This window comes from Pseudonaja textilis, chromosome 8, assembly GCF_049901715.1.
Source record: "Pseudonaja textilis isolate UNSWEBS1 chromosome 8, rPseTex1.2, whole genome shotgun sequence".
Lineage (NCBI taxonomy): Eukaryota > Metazoa > Chordata > Lepidosauria > Squamata > Elapidae > Pseudonaja > Pseudonaja textilis.
The window spans coordinates 22,165,723-22,184,586 of NC_141997.1; the positions used below are offsets into that span (position 1 = coordinate 22,165,723).

The 18,864-nt window shown below is 35.0% G+C and overlaps 1 long non-coding RNA gene across 1 annotated transcript in view; it reads left to right on the plus strand.

The window, feature by feature from the left end:
- Positions 1-18,864, plus strand: part of LOC148125141 (uncharacterized) — a 70,084-nt gene that overhangs the window by 29,399 nt on the left and 21,821 nt on the right. Inside the window, exon 3 of the long non-coding RNA XR_015744492.1 lies at positions 11,311-11,438. This is a non-coding gene — a long non-coding RNA (uncharacterized LOC148125141). The remainder of the gene's footprint in view (positions 1-11,310; positions 11,439-18,864) is intronic.

Consider the following 18,864-nt stretch of genomic DNA (forward strand, 5'->3'; position numbering starts at 1 on the left):
GCTATCCTGACTTCGTCTTTGCAGATTCTGGCTATCTGCTGATATTCTGCCTTAATTGTATGTCCTTCTTTCCATTTTTTGTACTTGTCCTTTTTTCATGCTCCATGTTAAGAAGCACAAACCCAAACCATTCAATAGCCATCTTTTTTGTCCATAATGTGACAACAGCTTATTTAGCATCGAGCAAAATACTTCAATAAATCTACATATTCAAAACTTCAGTACGCAAAGTGGATCTCCATCTTTGCTAATCTTTGCTAATCAAGAACAATCACCATGCTTCTTTTTTTCATTTGCTGTGGGCTAAGTCAGGAAACTATGACCTTCAGTCTTCAAAGAAGACAAATCTCAGATGCAGAAAAATTTTGCATTATCAGAACTGGAGGGAAAGGGAGACAACCATTATTTTATTATTATGCATAAGGCACATATTACATTGAGAAGAGTATTTTGAAAAATGAAGGTGTAAGAACATTGTATCTACCAAAGACACATTAAACAAGGAGCTATATTGCTTCCTAAAATCATGTGTTCACAGTGGATAACTATGCTATTCTAGAAAAAGACAAGGCTGCCTTAATGAGTTGCAGACATGCTTCTGCATGCTCCTCATCCAAAATAAATCTAAATATTACTGAGTCCTAAGATTCATATATTTCTTTTACAAGTTTCTATTACAACTGCCACTACTATTACTGTACATTTCATCCTAAAGCTGCAGACCTCACAGTCATAAAATGAGCCTAACTTTTGAATATTTCTATTCTCCCCCCCCCCCATTACCCACATTTTCATTTGCTTTGCTTGAAGAAAAATGCATAACTCAAAATTTTGCCAACTATTATGTGGCAGTGTTCTATACTGTATACTGTAAACATCCAGTGAAACTTTATGGGTGTGAGTGAGAGGAGAAAGTTGAACTTGTACTGCAATTATTGATGGCCATATTCAGTGGACATCTTCACCTATTTATTTTGCATGCGTGTTGGCTCTGAGTTCATCTCAGAAGGCCCAGCTTCCTAAATCCCTTTGAAGTTACATTGAGGTTGGGAGATTTTAAACAATTCTACAGGGATGCCCCAGTTTATTGGATCATTCTCTTATTGCCATGAACTGACACAGAAAGAATTCTCATAAAATCCCCTATTTCTTAATTATGGCTATGAACTATCAGAAATTTTCTTCTCAACTAAGCTCTTGTGCATGTCTGCTCGAAATTGAATGTTCACATGACACACTAAACCCTTCTCAATTTGCACCTGTCAATTTTCTTATCCAACACCAGGACCTTTTCTCTTTCAAACTGGAACAACCAACATTTTTTATTAATCCTTACTCCAATTTGAAAATAGCAATTAACTGTAATTTTAAATTAGCATCCAAATGCACTTAGCACGCAACCTAAATGCTCTCACAGAGTTAGAACAAACAAAATATTGGCCTAACCTATATTGCTAGTAGGCATTTATGGTTGATAGGAGACTCATTTTGAAGTTTGATTTGAACATTATTCCTTTTCCTTCAAAGGGTTATATGAAAACAGAATGTCTTTTTCAATAATAACCTAACAATACTAAATCTTAATTCCATAGTCCTCCTAATCATTTAGGAATGAGTTCTCCCGCTTAATCTCACTTGTGTATATGACTTGAATTTTATGAGTTTGTCTTTAAACAGGAAAAAATTATTCAATCATAGATTTTTAAAGAACTAGTCAAATCTCTTGTTTAATAGAATGATTTAGTAAAGTTAACACTTGGAATATGTATTTATATACCTTATCAATATACCTTATCATGCTTCTTTGAAGAGTTAGATGTTTACTTTTTCTGTTTATATTAGAACAATAATATACCTATCTATTATCTCAGAAGGTAGATTATAAAAATTTAAGCATTAATTTGTGAATTAGTTACTAGCATCCAGGTTTTCAAAACTACATTCATTCAAATTAATCTCATTATTGAAAAGAATTTGGCAAGAGTGCATACGTAATTGGCATTACATCATCGTTAGGAAGTCTGACATTTAAATATTATCTGGACTTTTGTCTTGTACATATTATACAAAAAGCATTGGTCTATATTATACACATGGACATTATTTATCTTTTATTTCAAAATGATAATGTTTGAAGAATGATTCAACTTGCCAATCAATGTATTCAGGTCTGTGTAAGTACTGCCTGTGCTAATAGGAATGATCAGTCACTGACTGGAATAGAATACTTTAGAAAAGAAAGGTTGCAGACACAATCAGATTATGCTCTTAGCCACTTTATCCTTTTGTGAGTCTTTTCTCCCTTAGAGCTCTTTCTAGGAGAAGAAAAAAAATGACACAACTACACTATTAACTCATTATTAGTGCTGTTATTATTATTGCAATTCCTATTAATACCAGAGTTGACTGAAACATTAGAACCAAAAAACCTTCTCCAGAATATAACAAAGTATGTTGTTGTAATAAAAATGTTTTTCATTAAGATAAAAAAATTAGATTAGAGGAAATAAAAATGGATTTGATCTATACATATAATCTTTCCCTTATGTGTAGCATGCACATATAAACATTTATAGAAGGTAAAGAAACAAGCCACAAGGCCTTGAAGATTCTGGTATCTATAAATGCAAAGTGACAAACATCAAAATCAGTTCTTCAATGACCTTGTAAATACAGCATTCTTCTTGAATATTTTTTATTTATTCTATTATTGAATCAAATTTAAAAATGGTTAGCAAGCCATTACAAAAGATACAATTAATTTAGCTACAGTTTCACAAATTTGTAAACATTTGGTGTAAAATGTGTGAAATATTTTAAAAGTACTTGGAAGGAATGAAAATTTATAAAAATAAATTTTGAAAAAAGTACTTGGAAGGATAAGTTAACTTTATCAAACTAATCAGCCACTAACATGCATTGAGATCATTGGATTTTTCTCAGACCAAAACAAGTCACTTCAAAAAAATGAAAAAAATGACATGTCAGATCACTATTTTATATGACCATATGCTTCAGGACAGAACTATAGGAGAATAATAACAATAACAATGAATTGGCCTGATCTGAGGGCCAAAATTATTAAGCATTGATTTTGCAGCATGTTTAACACAATGTATGGTTTAGAACAGTCTTGAAAATGCTAACTGCCTTTCCAACTGGACTAAAAAAACTTCACAGTTTTTTTAAATTAATTGATGGGAAACACACACACAAAAAAAACCAACCATTTTTTTAAAAAAATAAAATAAAATAGTGACAGCAAATCAGAAAATTAACCATTCTTTTATTTAATGTTTAGTGCTAGCCTATAGTTTATATATATAATTTATATATATAATTTATATTTGTTTGGTTCATTGATTAAAAAATATTTTTGAATTATCTTTTAGCCCCTACCTGCTACAACCTTCATCCAAAATAAATAAAAAATAAAGAATCAGAAGCACTGTTTACAAGCAGAGTGCAATAAGAAAGAAAGACAGAAAAAAAGAAAGACAGACAGACTTTGAAACATCTTGATATGCCAAGCAAAACAGTCATTAAAACATAAATGGAAATAATATATCCTACCTGGTTGCAGTGTAAAAGAAGGTGTACCCTTGTACCAACCTGTCAGACTTCTCCAACCTATAGGGGACATTGATCGATTTGACTGATTACATGGCATCAGATTGATGTTGACTCTTAGCAACAACATATGTAGATTTTTTCCATGATTGTACAAGGGCAAAAGAGGTCTATTTGAGCACATATTTAGTTTCATGGTTAAAATTAACCAGAGTGAAACTAGTCTGTGAAAATCACAGGCATCCAACAGAACATGTTTTTTAAAAAGCTAAAGTGGTAGCTTCAGCCACGTGAGGGAGTCCACTCTAGTGACTTTGTTGCTAGCCTCTCCAGATGCCCATGTTTAACATCAATGGAGATAAGCATGTTATCTTTTTTACATAGTAATTGTTTTTAACTTTGCTTAAGATTTACTTCTGTTGTTTTTAAATATGCTTACTACCAATGGGAGATGTGTGCGCCTTGCTGATGGTTGCTTACGCTCAAGTCCCCGCTTCCCTTTTTATTAGCCAAATTATCTGGCACTGAACTGTCACTCAGCAACATTAGGAGGATCACATTTCCTCTTTCCCAGTAGTATACAGTTATTATAAATAAAAATAAATGTCTCTGCTTATCTACTCAGTAGTAAGCCCCACTACTTAGTTAAAGGGACTTAAATGGTGCATCATTTGCAGACTTCAGATACTGTTGGTAATACAGAATACAAGCCTTGTCAGAATTCCCCCCCAAATACCTCTTGGGAATGTAACTGCCCACCCCTCCTCAAAGAAAAGAAATTAAAGAGCAGCTCTGTTTCCCATATTACAAACTCTATTTTTTGAATACTTTCCAGATCTCTGCTGGTTTAATTTCTTAGTCCCATCTGTTTCCCTCTTGCTGGCTATATTTGTTAGTGTTTCCTCAAGCGGCATGCTGTACAGCATCTCTGGCACTCAGGAAGGGGGGTGGGGGAAAAGGGCATAGATTGATCATTTTATAGGACAGGGAAAGGTTTATTTTGGGCTGGAGTGTAGGGTGCATTTCATTGCTTCCTGCCCACCAATATAGGAGTCCTTCTTTGGAGAGACTGAGAGATTGTGTGGGAAACTGGAGAGGAAAATATAGCAGGGACTGTTTAGGTACAGCAAGGAGAAGGGAAAAGAGGTAGCTATATCAGGAGGGCCATTAGAAAACTTATCTGTCTTTTTTACCTTAGCACATAAAAGCTCCCGGCTCAGCATGCTATGTGTCAAATCTATCATTTGATATGTCAGGAACCATTATTCCCTCTTTTGTCACTAGTTTTGACCAAAGAATGAAAAATTGCTGTCTTACACAGACAAAATTATTGCTGAAAAAAAGGGCAACTCTGGCACTCAGGAGCAGGCCAAGGTGAAACACAGGGAAATTCTCCTTAGATTAAGTCTGGGTTAAGAGAATATTGATCTGTGTGCTAAAAACTGTTGATCTCTCTGAGCAGAGAATGACAAATTGTGGCAAACAAAAAAATTGAGTGCCTCCAAGGACATTCAAGCAGCTCTGTCACCTCCCGCCCCCCACCCAAAGTTATTTATTTGCCCAGTGGTTAATTCTCGTGAGAATTAAACTAAAATACGCAAATATTTTACAGACAGAAAAAAACCCTACAAGGAGCAGTGAAGATATGATAGATGGAGAGAGAGAGGGAGGGAGGGGGAGAGAGAGAGACACAGAGAGAGACAGAGACAGAGGCAGAGACACAGAGAGAAAGAAAGGAAGGAAGGAAGGAAGGAAGGAAGGAAGGAAGGAAGGAAGGAAGGAAGGAAGGAAGGAAGGAAGGAAGGAAGGAAGGAAGGAAGGAAGGAAGGAAGGAAGGAGATAGGTTGATCAGAGATAATCTTCCACATATATAGATTAGCTGATATGGTTCTTCAGTGTAGATAAAAATACATTTTATAATTGAAGCTTGACATGTTTCCATTTCTAACCAAACATTATCTAGGGAGAACCCTTAGTTCATTGTGAAATTCAAATACTAAAAATTGTTGTCTGTTCTGTTTTCATACATATATCCTTGATACTCATAAGGTATGAAAAAGCTTAAATAAGTTAGGAAAGATTCACAGGTTATGCTTCTAAAACCCCATTATTTATTTGAAATATTTAAGTTAGCAGGGACAGACTCTTGGACTGCAAAGGGTATTTCATAATCACATTCAAGAGTTAACAACAGCAGCCAGCTGAGGATTACAGTAAACACAAGTACTATAAATTCTGATTCATTGCTTTAATTATGGAAAAAGGATAGGTCACAAACAGCTGATAAACTGGCACCCAAAAACTTCTGCAGAAAGATAAGATTTATGACCAAAACCATGATAAAAATCAGGTTTCAAACAGAGTATGAAAATGCTCGTATTTTTATAAGTTTCTTTTTTAAAAAAAATAGTAATCTACCAAAATTGTTTGAGTCAGACAGTCTCAAAATTTGGCAAATAAGTAAATGAATGAAGCCCCACCTTTAACAATTTTATGCATATCAGTTCAGCTTCTTCAGCACCTGCTTTGCTGAGCGACACATTCATACCGCACTCAATCTGAGTACAAACCCAGCTCAGATATTGCAATCCAACCCTCATGATTGTGGACTTAGAACAGACAGTCGTGTTCATGTGGAGGTGAAGGATGGGGCAAATATCAATATGTCTGTGCCCTTTATGTGATGGGCAAGCTTTACCATTAGCCAGAGTGAAATACCTGCCTTCAGGATCCGATCCTAAGATAATAAAGGGAGTTAGAGCAACTTAGATGACAGAAGTTCTTTTCTCATCCCTCTTATCCTCAATATCTGAGCTATCCTATTACTTTATAGTACTGTGGTGGAGGCTGTCCCAGTTTAATTCTGAAGTTTCAAATGCCATTCTGATCAGTCTTGTTCTTTGCCGCAGGCAGCAAAATGCCTCAGGCTGTGTTTGTTTACATGCATTTAAATACCTTGTTTAACTGTTTAACATCTTCAGAAAGTTTGTGAGAGGGATAAGTAGATGTCAAGATTTTCCAATACAGTAGAGTGTGTTGTCTTGTCTGAAGAAGGTGTAAGGGATATGTGAGGGATCTAATTTGTAGAGCCCAACTGGTCTGACAATCCTGGGACACCACCAGCAATTGAGCCCCCAAATGTTATTGGCTTTTTCTGTATGTAGGCCACACTAGATACAGCCTCTATTATTATTATTATTTTTAATATTTTACTAAAAGACTGTAACGAACATAAATAAAAGACTAATTAAAAGAATAAGAGAACAGATATCAATAAGTAATATAATAATATAAATAAGAAGAAAAAAAAGTCAAAGGAATAATTGCTCCATCAATGGGAAAAGATGGAAAGAAGTTGATGAGCCGTAAGGAGAGAGCAGAATTGTTTAATCTCTTTTTGTATCTGTCTTCATGCAAAAGGAGAAAAAACTAACTTATCAAAAGCAGCATCATGGGAGACAGAACAAGAATGCAAGTCATTCTTGGATCAGTTCAAATAACCAACATTAGCTGGTTTATATTCCAGGATTCTATAGGAGCTGGCAGATGTGGTCTCAGAACCACTGAGCAAATTCTTTCAGAACTCCTGGAGCACAAGGGAACTGCCGGAAAACTGGAAAAGAATTGTTGTGGTTCCATCTTAATAAAGGGAAAAATATGAATCCAGGAAACTACACACCAGTCAGCTTGATATCAATACCTGGGAAAATGGTCAATAAAGCACAAAATTAAAATTCATAAGGAAGGGAAGTTGTTTCTTTTGTTAATGTTATTTTCAATTCTATTCCAAACTATGTTTTATAGTCTCCAAAAATGCTTTTCTCAGATAAAAGAGGCTTTTGTTTTTCCATATACTTAAACTGCTAGGAATTTATTTGAAATTTCTCTTGATAGTATTTTTGAATTTAATTTATTGTTGGAAAAGATATTATTCCTATTGTTATTCTTTTCTGCTACATAGTTCTCCATTTCTTAGAAACCTTCCGGCTACCTACATTAATCAACTTGGAAAAAAACCTCTAGGTGGTTTTTCCTGTTTTATTTTCTTCAGCACCATCAGCCATTCTGAGCTCCCTCTTCTCTTTCTGAGAAAACAGGGAGAAATATGATTTAATTGAATGAAGTTAGATCTGTCCAGAAACCAAAGGATTACTTGAAAATTTTTCCACATATCCAGAACACCTCAAACAATTTTATATGAGAAGATGAAGCTTTGCATAGAATGCAAAGAAGAGGAGAGGAACCGGGAATATATCCTGCAAAACCATGTAAAATGCCTTTTATAAAGGAATCCATGAAAGTGGATTATATTATACAAATAAATGGCAACCAGCTTACTTCAGATTCTTCGATTTCAACTGAAAGCAAACACTTTCCACTAAGTGCACATTTATGTTAACTGCTTGCTCTTGGCCAACAAAGTTTCACTTGCACTGAAATTTATGGAGATCAAAAATAAACACCTATAAACACTTAAATTAATTTAAATGATATTTCAGTAACAAATCTACTGAATTACTTCTCCATACAATAAGATTTTTGTTTTCATAAATACAGATACTAGGCATTCTTTTATGAAAGGAAGAGAAGGGAAGGGAAGGGAAGGGAAGGGAAGGGAAGGGAAGGGAGGGAGGGAGGAAGGAAGGAAGGAAGGAAGGAAGGAAGGAAGGAAGGAAGGAAGGAAGGAAGGAAGATATCTATAGATTATTGTTAATTGTTCTCAGTTTGACAACTGCTCCAGCACCTAATCTATCTCTTAAAAATGGAAAAGTACTTAATGTCTCAGTAGAAGTTTGTGATTTATTTTCAAGATTTCTTAGTATGCTAGGAATCAGGTTTAACTGCAGATTTTTAGGGTCTACATGCAGATATCCATTCCATTAAAAATGTTAGGAATCTTTTGTTGGTGAATGTAATGCATTCTCCTATAGCCAAAGACTAAATATTTTGAGGTGTATTTTATATATCCAGGAGAGCCATTTGCCAGAATGGCAATGATATTGGTTCAGTAATTTCTTGTATTTAGCAGATAAAGAGGACAAACATCACAGTTTATATCTTGGAGGAAGAAACTTGAAGGAAATATTCCTTGGCACCAAGCATGGACAATGATTCCAGACTTAGTTGTGGATTTTATGAGTTTTTTCTGCCTGTGGTAGACCATTCTAGCCAATCTTATAATGTGAGACTTACAAGAGTACTTACAATCTTAGTAATATTGAATCATCTCTTTTGAATGATATGTAGATGTTGTTTATGTGCCTGTTGATGGCTGATTTGTCTGAATGCTAGGCTTCTGGGATTTTAAATAAAATACCTATTTTAGTTATGTTATCAAGATATATTAATATCTTCTATTTCGGATTGAGATGTTATTACTGACATAATACATTCCCAGTGAAATATAATAAATGCATGAGAAAAGAGTGAAAACAGAAAGAATAAAAAGGAAGATATCCATTCCATACAAGTTGATGGATATTTCAAACAAGAGTTGAAACAAATTTGCAGAGCTCAGCTACTAGTTAAGATGCTTGGCCTGGGTATTCTGTTCCATTTTAAAAATACTTGAAATATTACACAATTATACTTCATATGAGATCATACTCTGGAGCAATTTTGGGAATCCACAGATATCATCTAAGCATGTCATAGACAATCTGTCATGTGAACACTCTTTCTCCCCATGTAGTAATAGAATGCCTATCCTTAAATATGAATCATATTCATAGGTCTAACTATGTTCTCAAAATCTATGGTAGCATTTATTAGAAAAGTTAACCTAATGATACAATCTATTGTTTTAAGTCCGAGTGAGCCTTATCATTTCATTTCATCCATTTTCATTTAACTGTTCAGCATTGTTTTTAAAAAGAGGACATTTGAATCAGTATGCTTAGGAGAATTTAGTCCACAGCACCCCAATATACATTATTCAAGAAATATAAACACCAATGACAGACCCATGAATACATACATCACTGCCTGTAAATGATGGAGTGCAGCTGCCTGAGGTTTGGTCACTTTGTACTATTCTGAGTTTAGAAGCAGGAAGAAAAGAGAAAGGAAGTATCAGCTGGGCATATTATATGATAACATATTTAATTTAAAAATGTAGATGGATGGTGTTTGATAAATGGGCATAGATTTGTGTAAAAAAAATAGAGCCCAGCAGCAGAATTTGTGCTAATGTCCAAATAAAAATCCTCAAAAGTTAATTGGCTTTAAATAAAGTTCAGTCTTAATTTGACACATACATACTGCCACATCCCTTGGCATTGGGATCAAAAGTGTACAGACATAATCAAATTTATCCAAAAGATCTATATGTTTTACCAATAATAAAATGGCAGTATGTGTTTGCAGGTCCCTGTGTCTTATTAGGGAAATTAAGGAGAGCAATGAATTGAATCTATAGTCTCAGGAGGATGAAGGGATGGGACCAGTCATAGAGATAGGGTTAGAAGAAGAAGAAGAAGAAGCTGGGTTACTATAATATTTAAAACACTAAGAGGTTCAATCATTAGACCAGTAATGCTATGATTGCTTACTAAGTGTAAAATCTTAACACAACTAATCTGATTTTTGGTCCAAACTAAAATAGTGCAACCACTTATTGTTAGTGATTAATGACAATGTCAGAAGCTACACCAGTGCAAAATGAATGAAAACAAAACTGTGGTATAATATACAGATGTGGAAGTAATAAATACCTTTAGCACGTATTATGGAAAAATGGTTAGAAATGCAATGGTAGATGTCGGTATTTACAATCCCAATCAACACCTATAGATTCTATTAGCAAAACTAATAAAGATATACAGTTTATGTTTTATTTTATTTGCAGTGTCAGTTGTCTCAGAAAGACTCACATTCATAAACAGATAATAAAAGAATACCCAAGATTCAAAGTAGGAGAAGTAATTTATTTCGTTTGTTACATGCTTTTTTTAATAAAAGAGTTGAAACAATATTTCAGGTTCATTTTTATTCAGTTCTGTTTCCTTGTTTTACATGTATTTTATGTTTTTAACACACATTTTAAGATTGCTTTAGCCTGTTACATAAGAAATATTCAAATATAACCACAATTTATATCAGGTTGAAATCCAAATCATGCTGATCTTAGGTAAGGACGCTACAATCTTTGTTTTCTCACTCAGAGCAATGGATAATGTCAATCACTGGCTTCAAAATTGTGGGTTTGTCCATGTGATCAAAACCTCACTCAGTTTTAATGTCTGTGACTCATATTACACACAATAAAAAGTAGCAAGACTTTGACCCTCAAGTCACAGCTGTTATTTTGAAGGTGGTGACTGTAATCTAAAGATGCTTTTTATATTGTTGACTATTCCATGGTAGGTATTTAGTGACGATTGTTGTTCCATAAAGGTACCAAAAAGAAAATATGAATGTTCTTCTCCTGTGAATAATATTATGCTTTGATGCTAATAGGGAGTTAATCGTAACATAAATTGCGCATGCTCCAACATTGGAGGTTTTTAGGAAGAGTTTGAACAATCATTTGTCTGAAATGGTATAGGGTTTCCTGCTTAAGTAAGGAGTTGGACTAGAAGACCTCCAAGGACCCTTCCAACTCAATTATTCTGTTATTTTGTTAAACGATTAGCACATTGCTGATCACTTCTGAACCCCTTTTTATTGCTTTATTTCTTAATAAAAGAGGTTTTTTTCTGTTTAACTTTCTTGCCCACAATATCTTACCATTCATGACAGAGCGATTGAGAAGACAGAGAAAATAAGATTCTACCTTCATCTGAGGGAGAGCGGCCTGGTGACCTAGCGGAAGAGCAGCCAACAGCTTTAGCAGAGTTTAACCTGAATCCAAAAGAATAAGGAAAAAGGTCTCACTGTGGTATGAATGATGTACCAATTTTTATATTGATCCCAGGAAAAAAATATTAATGTATGATTTGAAGCAGAATTTTTAAAAATTGAATTGGAGATTGGATTCCTTAGATTTTAGTAAAAAAAAAAATAATAATGGTGGAGCTGAAAGTTCTGTTGAATGAGTCATGTGAAATAAGACTTCCTCAGCCTGAAAACTCTGGTGAAAGAATTTGCAGCAGATGTGGCAAATGTTTGAAGATAAACAAATACGTACAGAATGAACTGATATTGATAGAGACTCACAGTAATAGTTTACATTTATAAACATTCTTCACACACTAAGCAAAATCAGCCTTTAGTGGCTTTCATGAAAACAAAATCTACAAGTAAGATTTCAGTTACTTATCATGTGTGTTTCCATTTCCATTTAGCTGGAAAAAAAAACTAGTTACTTTGTTGTCAGAGTCCTGAGCTCTACTATGCTCCAGCATATTTTATATTTCTCAAGCCAAACAGATTTCCAAGAATAGAAGGAAACTGAAAAGATAACAATGTACTTCTGTATCATCCACAATGTAAAGCTCAGGTAGCAATGATACACAAATGGATGAATCTTCATTCTTTTTCCAGAAACTTTCAGTTTACTTCTCCGTGCTGGCATGGAAATGTTTCGGACTCTTGTGGTTGAAAAATTATTCTGCTTAAAAGAGTAGCAGTCCTTTTAAATTTTTCTACTTCTTAAAAAAAAAGAGCGGATTTTCTATATTATGATTTTAGCATGTCCGATATGGAAGCCCAAGAAAAAGGAGTAGGTGGGAGCAGAATGACTTCCTTCTTAGGTTCTGCTCTTTTTTCTTTTCTTTTTTCTTTTTCTGTTTTATGTATATATCAACATAAAATATACCCTCAAAAAAACAAGAAATTTATTATAAGAGATTGTAGGGGGAAAAAAGGGTAGGAATTTAGGAGGAAACCAGCAACACAACCCAGATGTGAGATCTACGGGGAGCAAACATTTCAAAGAGACTTTGCCTGACTTATCTAAGATCCATCCTGGAAAAAGAGACTAGCACCATTTTTCCCATTTCTGAGATTTGGAATGATTTGGGCATTTACATGCAAGGTGATGCTTGTTTCCACATGTTTTGCATTTCACGGCTAATTCAGGACAAAGAAAGTTAGTAAGGCAGGTTGATACCAGGTGTCATTTTTATTCTTTACTCTCTCATTTGATTTATAAGCAACTTCAGTCACTGAAGCTGTTAGATACATCAAACCTATCCCTTAATTTGTTTATTTCATGATACAGAAAGAAACTGTTCTCCTTATGTACACATTAAAGCTAAAATAACCTAAAGCCACTCTCTTTGAGACCGTATTTTTTTCCAGTGGTTCCAGAAAGTTCTGTGACCTTTTGATGTAGCTATAGAGACACAGAAATGTTAATTCTTGCCTGGTGTACATATCTTTCTCTTATCCTGCTTTTGCCCTTCTTGTATCTAATTCTTTTTTTGGGGGGGGGGGACTTTTGCAATGATTTTGATGTTTGCTGCTGTTTAATAAATCAACATTAAGCTGTGTTTGTTTGTTTATTTTTGCTAACCATACTGAGAGCTGAGTGTGTCTGCTGTGACGTGGATAGAGGAATTGTCTCAGACTGTATTTATTGGAAACTTAACTAGAAATAACCCATGGTAACTTTCTAACACAAGCAACTCTTGGCAACATACAATAAATTAATAAGCCATTTTTTAAAATGGAAGTCAGTAAGCCAGTAATAACATAACAATATTAAGCACCATATTGAGAAAACATCATAAATTTAAAAAATACATAGACTTTAATATTGCATTATAAATCATCTTGTTCCAAGACTGCTGAAAGAAACAAATTTTCCATGAAGGGGCAAAGAGGATGCTCAGAGAGAATGCTATTTCAGAGGACAGGCTTGGCCACTGAGAAGGGATACTTCCAGGGATGGGATTCAATTTTTTTAATAACCAGTTCTGTGGATGTGGCTTAGTTGGTGGGCATGGCTTGGTGGTCATGTGACTGGGTGGATGTGGCTTGGTGGTCATGTTATTGGCTGAGCGTGGCCAACTCAATATCACTCACATCGAGGCACGCATCTCCTTGCCTGGCCTCTCATGACTGTGGGGATGCTGCAACAGTCATAAGTGTGAAAAACGGTCATACATCACTTTTTTCAGTGCCAATGTAACTTTGAATGGTCACTCGACACAAGCAAACTACCAGCAAAGGAGGGGGGAAAATCTCCAGAGACGTTCCTGAGGCAGGAAGTCTAGTCTTGCCAAGAATGTAACAAGGGTTAACAGAGAGGCAGCTTCTGTAAGCAACACCAGAATGTTTCCTTCCTACCTTCCTTACAGGATTAGACCAGTAATTTCTTCTAAGAATCGGTTCTCCGAACTGATAAGAATGTTAACAACCGGTTCTAGCAAATAGGTGTGAACTGGTAGAATCCCACCCCTGGATTTCACTCCTGAAGTCCTAAAAGGGGTCACTCTTTTATCAGTGAAACTGGGAGCATATCAACTTAGCCAGATCTTTCTGAATGAGCAGAGACCATTGAAGAAAGGCAGTCCTGAAGATACCTAGACTTCACACCCTTTTTGAACATGTACATGCCATCTAATGTTTAAATATAGTAGCTTTAAATATTTCTGAATGTTTAGAAAAATCTGTGTTGTTATTTGAGAAATTGTTGTTAAGGTTTGAAATGGTGATCATCCCAACTTTTGAAATCAGTGGGATTTGGATGCAATATTGCTGCCGTTAAGCTGCCTTATCCTCCCTAGGTAAGCAAGGAGGAGGCCTATCTGCATATAATTCTTGATTGATAAAGTAGTTCTTCAAAAGGTCATGGCGAAAAGTAGATATGCCATGCTGAGACTGGGAAGGATCTGCTGAAGACAATTTTCATGACAGTTACTATTAATAACACAGTAAATGTTGCCTTTTAGTGTTAGTATTTACATTAACTTGTGTAAACTACTGTGTAGCCTTATTATTTCTTAGGATCAGACCATAAGGTTATTTCTTATGCTAATTGCCTCTTATTGCATCCCCAGTGTCAACGAATGCACAATACAGGAAATATCTATGCATGTGTTTGTGTATAAATGTCTGTTTTGTTTGTTTGCTTTTGTGATAGAAAAATAGAAAATGGTTTCAGTGGTTTAGTAGGAGGTAGTCCCTCCCCCCCCATTCCTTTTCTTTCTAGATATTCCAAACATGTCAAATTTTTCATTAAGAAAATGAACCCATCCATATGCTTGAAGGATTAGTTCCATGTAGTGTCTCTCTTTGTATGCATGCTTGTGTTTGTAAAAGTTAACATCCTGTCTTCTGTGCTGCTGGGAATTACTAGTGGCATGTTTTGACTCATTATCATGAATCTTAATCAGATGATGAAAAAAAATTAGTTCCATCATTCGAAGAAGGTTTGGGGCAAATGAGTCAAAACATCCTTATAAAACATTCTGTACTATTTTGATTAAAACCATCTCTGGGTGATATTTTGGGCAGATCAAAGTATCCTGGTGGGCTGAAAACAGGGCTAGTTTGATACAGCACCATCCACCCAATTTTCATGATAGCAGCAGCCACAATCTGATAGCATGAGGGAAGATGTTCTCAGTTTTTTCCTATGAAGGTATATTTTTGATCTCTAAAGTTTGAGTGTGTGACTATAGTAAACAAATAGGATGACAAAGTATGCCAAACAGTTTTTCTGCCTCAACAGTTAAAGGAAAGGTGTTTTTTACAAATTCATTGTATTGGGATATTTTAATATTTCCACTAATATTTCCACATGGCTTCTATTCAGACAAGAGCCTGTCTTAGCTTATAAACATGAGTCCTATCACAAACTTTGAAAAATGTTTACCATCTATTTTTTGCAGAACTCTGGGAGCCAGTTAAGAGAGGGACTTTTTGAATCAACACCATCAATATAATAAATTCTCCCCGAAAGGGAGCAGGTTAACTCTGTTTTAATTGAGCTTGAGACCTGTTATGAACATTATATGATTTTGTTGTGTATGGCATTGCTCTGGCAATTTTAATATTGTTTCTGTTTGCCTAAAGTTAACAGTTGTGTTTATAAGTATTCTTAAGCAAAAAATAAATATTTGGAGATCTTGAAAGATAGCCTCCCTATATTATGGAGTTACTTTGAGCTATGATGAGCAGAATAAATAAATGAATAAATAAATCATGCTACTATGATTTGATTATTTCAGGTAACACCCTGTGAAGTTTGGTCAAAAAGTCAAACCTGTTGTCTCCCTTCAGATTATATCTTGGAATACTGCATCCAGCTTTGGTCACCACAATGTAAAAAAAGAACTTGAGACTTAGAAAGAGTGAAGTCTAGAGCAACAAATACAATTAGGGGTCTGGAGAACAGTTGCTGGAATTGGATATGTTGAGTTTAATTAAAAGAAGGAATACAGGTGACATGATAGCAGTGTTCCAATATCTAAGGGGTTTCCACAAAGAAGAGGGAGTCAACCTATTCTCCAAAGCACCTGAAGGCAGGACAAGAAGCAATGGGTGGAACTAAAGAAAAATTTTCTTTAGAACTAAAGAAAAATTTCCTGACAGAAAAATTAATCCGTGGAACAACTTGTCTCCAGAAGTTTAAATGTTCCAATACTGGAAGATTTTAAGAAGAGATTGGACAACCGTTTGTCTGAAATGTTATAGGGTTTCCTGCTCAAGCAGGGGGTTGGATTTGAAGACCTGCAAGTCCCTTCCAGCTCTGTTATACTGTTATAACTTTGATGCTTCTATTTGTGCCTATTTACAGCTAAACGTTGTAAAAATATTAATATGAGTTTAAACTTGAAAAGAGAATGCAATCATTTATTCTTAATTTTAAAAAAAGATGTCAGTGGGACATATCACAGCATGCTCTAATGTCCATATTCAAGTTCCAAAGCTGGACTGTTGAAAATATTGAACAAGTATTGTGAACCTCAAATGAAAACATAACTATTTTCTATTTGTTAAATAACCCTGTTTTTTGCTTAATGCTGCCATTACAATATTGAAAAGGAATGGATTTGGGCTGCTGAACTGAGCTCAGCTAAAGGTAACAAACTATAAAACCATGCATATCTTCATTTATCTGATTATTCATTTATCTGATTATACCTGGGCTGTGGTCTCACTAGGTGTTCTTTAGGACTGGAATAACACATTCCTTTTAAGGCTGAGGAAAATAAGGCAACAGGGAACTTGGAAAAATTGCATCCCAGGATTGTAGAAGATTGAAGCACATCTTCCTTCCCATAAAATGGAGGATCATATATGTCTTCCAGCAGCTGATATTTCTGTAGCTAGGGTCCCACTGCAGCACTTTGGAAACACACCAGGCCAGGAATAGACAGGACCAATTTGTACAACTCCATGTACAATTTGTACAACTCCATGTCTTTTCTGCCTCTTTTTTCTTCCCCTCCCATATTTATATCTGCATAAGGAAGATTTCTAACCCTGCAGTTGCTGTGGACACTATCAGTAGGCATATTGGAAAGCCAGACCGATGACAATTGTGCGATTTACAATGCATCCTTGAAACCCAGCAACTGCAATACAATCTATAAAATACCTTCTCATAAACGTCTTCAGAGAGGATCTTAATTGCCGTCTGATTTACTACACGCTGAATACCTTCCCTTTGTGCTTGGACAAATTTTGCTGCAGGAGATCTTTCTTTCTTTCTTTTCTATTACACTTTTATAGGCCAGCTCTGCATGGCTGGCATGCATTTACTAGCTGCATAATTGGTGGCACAATTCTGCTCTCCTAAACATTGTTATCAGTTAATTAAACTTGAAATGCATCTTTGTTCCATAACATGTTTTGTCAGATTGTTTTCCTTATTTATTTATTATCATAAAATTTTTATTTTGTGACTGGCAGATTCTCAGTTCTCCAATAATAATGTAAATCAAAACATAAGTCTTTAAACTTCATGCAATTTCCTTTTGGTCTCAAAATATGAAACCAGATGTTTCTGGCACGCTAAAGATGCTTTTCATCTTTTTTTAGACATACTTGGTTGAGTCAAAGTGAATGCATTTTGAAAATCAACTTATGAAAGTTAAATTTTCTTTGTTCATGTGGGTGTAGTCTGGTTCATATTGCTGTAGCAGCAGTAAGAGAACTTTCAGATAACTCACTGAATGCCATTGAAAAATCAAACATATGTGGATCAGACAGCAGCAAAAGTAGTATTAATAACAGGCCAATTTAAGAATTATGCATGTTTAAACTCTGCAAAGCTATAGAATCTTGAGAGGTGGAGGTATATATTATTATTACAAAAGAGGAGGAGGAAGAGGAACTTTTTGTGTACAGTTTTATTCTGTGTATTATTTTATTTTGTCCCTTGCTGAGGGTCCCCAGAAAAAAACAGCTTCGTTGTTTATGGACTCTAATTTTAACAGATATTATGTTAAACTTCTGAATGAACTTACCTTTAATAAAAATAATAGAAAAGATAAAGCCCTAAATGAGACTGGATCAAACTATGATATGCGCTAGGTAATATCATGACTCAGAATAAACCACCTTGCTATCGATGTAAGGTAATTTTGGCCTAATAACAACAGTCAAAACCAATGCCAATGCAATCAGTTTTAGGTGTGTCCGTATAAACATATGCAAGAACAACATGTGATTTGTTTTGGTTCCAGATAGAAAGAAAGAAAGAAAGAAAGAAAGAAAGAAAGAAAGAAAGAAAGAAAGAAAGAAAGAAAGAAAGAAAGAAAGAAAGAAAGAAAGAAAGAAAGAAAGAAAGAAAGAAGTTTAATAACACATTAAGCTCGTGCCAAAACAATGAGGGAATCTATAGACACTCACAAGAAGAAAGTTAGGGTTATTTTTGTTTCTGAAGTGCTTCAGCCTTCATATCCCATTTTTCAATATTTTCTTGATTTACTGAATAAGCGGATGCTTCAATAACTTAACAACAAAAACTAGATTTAGGTGTGTTTCAGTCCAATGTTTTCAATTACTCTGGGATAGTTGTGACTGTAGTACTAGGACAAGGCTGTGACACCACATGCTTGAAATCAGGATATTTTGTTTGGCTGGCCTGATCCATAAATGGTTGCAGACCGAAGTGGTGGAGTTCATCCGTTTATGGTCCTTTCATCTCTTTCCTCATCCAGGAATTGATTATTAGCTAAATTCTTGCATTTAGAACCTCAAAGGCAATATCTTTGCTTATGTAAGCCTGCATCTGCATATGTGCCCACTCAGGGAGATTATCAGAGATGTGAGTTGGTTTTGTTTCTCATGTAAGATTAGATCTGATATGGCTACCCATGTCCAGAAAGATATTTAGAAGTCTGTTATATCCACCCAACCAACAACAAAATATTCCTAGCACTGGTATAATGGCTC